Below are 4,563 nucleotides of genomic sequence, written 5' to 3' on the forward strand. Positions count from 1 at the left end.
AGTCAAACGGCGCTCCTTCCCTTCCGAGCTCTCCCATGCGCCCAAACAGTGGTTTACCCCCACATATGGGGTATCAGCGTACTCAGGACAAATTGCACAACGACTTTTGTGGTCCAATTTCTTCTCTTACCCTTGGGAAAATAAAAAATTGGGGGCGAAAAGATCATTTTTGTGAAAAAAATATGATTTTTTATTTTTACGGTCCTGCATTATAAACTCCTGTGAAGCACTTGGTGGGTCAAAGTGCTCACCACACATCTAGATAAGTTCCTTAGGGGGTCTACTTTCCAAAATGGTGTCACTTGTGGGGGGTTTCAATGTTTAGGCACATCAGTGGCTCTCCATACGCAACATGGCGTCCCATCTCAATTCCTGTCAATTTTACAGTGAAAAGTCAAACGGCGCTCCTTCCCTTCCGAGCTCTCCCATGCGCCCAAACAGTGGTTTACTTCCACATACGGGGTATCAGCGTACTCAGGACAAATTGTACAACAACTTTTGGGGTCTAATTTCTTCTCTTACCCTTGGGAAAATAAAAAATTGGGGGCGAAAAGATCATTTTTGTGAAAAAATATTTTTTATTTTTACGGTTCTGCATTATAAACTTCTGTGAAGCACTTGGTGGGTCAAAGTGCTCACCACACCTCTAGATAAGTTCCTTAGGGGGTCTACTTTCCAAAATGATGTCACTTGTGGGGGGTTTCAATGTTTAGGCACATCAGTGGCTTTCCAAACGCAACATGGCGTCCCATCTCAATTCCAGTCAATTTTGCATTGAAAAGTCAAATGGCGCTCCTTCGCTTCCGAGCTCTGTCATGCGCCCAAACAGTGGTTTACCCCAATATATGGGGTATCGGCGTACTCAGGACAAATTGTATAACATCTTTTGGGGTCCATTTTCTCCTGTTACCCTTGGTAAAATAAAACAAATTGGAGCTGAATTAAATTTTGTGTGAAAAAAAGTTAAATGTTCATTTTTATTTAAACATTCCAAAAATTCCTGTGAAACACCTGAAGGGTTAATAAACTTTTTGAATGTGGTTTTGAGCACCTTGAGGGGTGCAGTTTTTAGAATGGTGTCACACTTGGGTATTTTCTATCATATAGACCCCTCAAAATGACTTCAAATGAGATGTGGTCCCTAAAAAAAAAATGGTGTTGTAAAAATGAGAAATTGCTGGTCAACTTTTAACCCTTATAACTCCCTAACAAAAAAAAAATTTTGGTTCCAAAATGATGCTGATGTAAAGTAGACATGTGGGAAATGTTACTTATTAAGTATTTTGTGTGACATATCACTGTGATTTAATTGCATAAAAATTCAAATTTGGAAAATTGCGAAATTTTCTAAATTTTCACCAAATTTCCATTTTTTTCACAAATAAACGCAGGTAATATCAAAGAAATTTTACCACTATCATGAAGTACAATATGTCACGAGAAAACAATGTCAGAATCACCAGGATCCGTTGAAGCGTTCCAGAGTTATAACCTCATAAAGGGACAGTGGTCAGAATTGTAAAAATTGGCCCGGTCCATAACGTGCAAACCACCCTTGGGGGTGAAGGGGTTAAATTTAAGAGGGGACTGGATGCCTTTCTTGAAAAGTATAATGTTACAGGGTATATACACTAGATTCCTTATTAGGGCGCTCATCCAGGAAACTAGTCTGATTGCCGTATGTGGAGTCGGGAAGGAATTTTTTCCCCCAAGGTGGAGCTTACTCTTTGCCACATGGGTTTTTTTTGCCTTCTGGATCAACATGTTAGGGCATTTTAGGGTAGGCTATGGGTTGAACTAGATGGACTTAAAGTCTTCCTTCAACCTTAATAACTATGTATATGCAGCGCCCCAGAGTCCTGGTCGTTGCAGTACTGTTGCTCCGCCACTAAGGGGAGTGATGGTACGTCTGATTGCACTAAAGGAGTTCACCTGACCAGGTATCAGTCACACATTACACTTCACACTCCGGCCGCCAGGGGGAGCAAAAGGTCCTATGTATTAGGCCACTCCTCACACTCCATATCTTTAGTTAGCTGTGGAGATTTTGTATTTTCTGTGGTGGATATTTTATAGTGTTTTAATACCGACCGCATAGTACTCTGTCCTATCCTTTCTATTTAGCTAGAAGTGGCCTCCTTTGCTAAATTCTCATTTCAGTCTGTGTATGTTTTTTCCCTCTCCTCTCACAGTCAATATTTGTGGGGGGCTGTCTATCCTTTGGGGATTTTCTCTGAGGCAAGATAGTTTTCCCTTTTCTATCTCTAGGGGTAATTAGTCCTCCGGCTGTGTCGAGATGTCTAGGGAGCGCTAGGTACATTCCACGGCTACTTCTAGTTCCGGTGATGAGTTCAGGGTCTGCGGTCAGTACAGGTACCACCTTCTCCAGAGTACGTCTCATGCTGCTCTTAGGCCACCAGATCATAACAGGAAAGTGTCTCCCGTGGCAGTGGTGCCCCCTCGTGGTCAGGCTACGGTTACCACAAAGACCACCGTTGCTACCCCGACGTGCACCTTCGTCAAGACTACGACCTGCACTATTGCCACCACTGCCACTGTGGTGGCTAGAGAACTGACTGCGGTGATGGCTAGTGCCCAGGCCATCTCAGGATCTAAAACTGTGGGTACCCAGACCCCTGTCTGGAGTGAGGGATCTCCTGGTACAACACCTGGTAGCCACAGGTATTCGGGCGGATGGCCTCGCCCATTGCTACCTGTGGAGCTGCAGCCGCCTGAACAGGAGTAAACCTTAGAACCGGAACCACTGTAAATAGTTAACTGTTTTTCCGTTTTTTTGCTGCTAAAACCCGACCAGGGTTAGTCCTTAAAGGGATCCCTTTGTTTACCTGAGATCCTTAATGCTTTATGTTTGTTTTGCATCACTGTTTTAAAAGACTGCCGAATCATGGACGGTGAATGATTCACAAACTGTTGCTGTAAATAGTTGCACCTTCTTAAAGGTGCCCTCTACTGGTTTTACAAAGGAAGGAGCTTTTTGAAGAGACTGTTCCTGGATACAGCGCAGAAGCTCTTGTTTATTGTAGACTTGCAGCTTGAGAGTTGCACTACCTCAAAGAGACTTGAGATGTCCCTCTTAAAGGGAATGTTCATTGTTGCAATTAGCCGAGATATAATGTTGCCTTAAGAAAGCTGGGTAGTAATGATGTTTTACATAGTAGTATGTAGATAGAAAGATAGTGATAAGGAAAGAACTGTTGATAATGAATAAAAATTGAAGTTGAAGTGATTATCGGAACTAATGATAGAGAGCCAAGGAAAGATGCAGTAAGCCCGTGGGGGTAGACGAGAGAGTCCTGCATAGGAGAAAGAGAGCTCAGGAAAATATTGATTTGCCCTTTTAGTCTTGTAGTATGCCTTTAGTGGGTACCTGCCTTACGCCCTTAAAGGAAAAGTTAAATTATTGTTCAGAATTTGCACTTAGTAGATAGAATGCCCGGCTGGGTAATAATGGTTATTTATAGTCAGTTATTTAATAAATGTTATTTAAGACCTTAAGCACTATGTAAATATGTTTTGTTTGTAACGTTCAAGTGTCCTCACCTCCCATAAAGGGAAGCATTGTTAAATTTACTTGTTTATTGCATTTCAAAATTTTGTATGTCTTTTGCTAACATGTGTTGTTGTTCTTCTTTCCCAGTCCGGGAGTACTGGATTTAACCGGGGGGGGGGGGGGGAGTGCAGTGCCCCAGAGTCCTGGGTACTGTTGCTCCGCCACTAAGGGGAGTGATGGTACGTCTGATTGCACTAAAGGAGTTCACCTGACCAAGTATCACAGTCACACATTACACTTCACACTCCGGCCGCCAGGGGGAGCAAAAGTGTTATGACCCCAATGGCGAGGGTCTCAGAGGAACGTGGAAGTCTGCAGAATACAAAAATCCAGCTCATAGGGCAGTGGTAACTGGGTTGACCATATATCTACTCCTAACGCCAACACTAGAAGTAGCCGGGGATCATTCCTACGTTGATTCTAGATGACACGCGCCAGCCGGAGAATCTAGCTACCCCTAGTAGAGGAAAACAAAGACCTTTCTTGCCTCCAGAGAAGGGGACCCCAAAGCTGGATAGAAGCCCCCCACAAATAATGACGGTGAGGTAAGAGGAAATGACAAACACAGAAATGAACCAGGTTTAGCACAGAGAGGCCCGCTTACTGATAGCAGAATAAAGAAAGGTAACTTATATGGTCAACAAAAACCCTATCAAAATCCACACTGGAAATTCAAGAACCCCCGAACCGTCTAACGGTCCGGGGGGAGAACACCAGCCCCCCTAGAGCTTCCAGCAAAGGTCAGGATATAGATTTGGAACAAGCTGGACAAAAATACAAAACCAAAACAAATAGCAAAAAGCAAAAGGCAGACTTAGCTGATATAACTGGAACCAGGATCAGTAGACAAGAGCACAGCAGACTAGCTCTGATAACTACGTTGCCAGGCATTGAACTGAAGGTCCAGGGAGCTTATATAGCAACACCCCTAACTAACGACCCAGGTGCGGATAAAAGGAAAGACAGAAAAACCAGAGTCAAAAAACTAGTAA

Source organism: Ranitomeya variabilis, chromosome 6 (assembly GCF_051348905.1).
Source record: "Ranitomeya variabilis isolate aRanVar5 chromosome 6, aRanVar5.hap1, whole genome shotgun sequence".
Lineage (NCBI taxonomy): Eukaryota > Metazoa > Chordata > Amphibia > Anura > Dendrobatidae > Ranitomeya > Ranitomeya variabilis.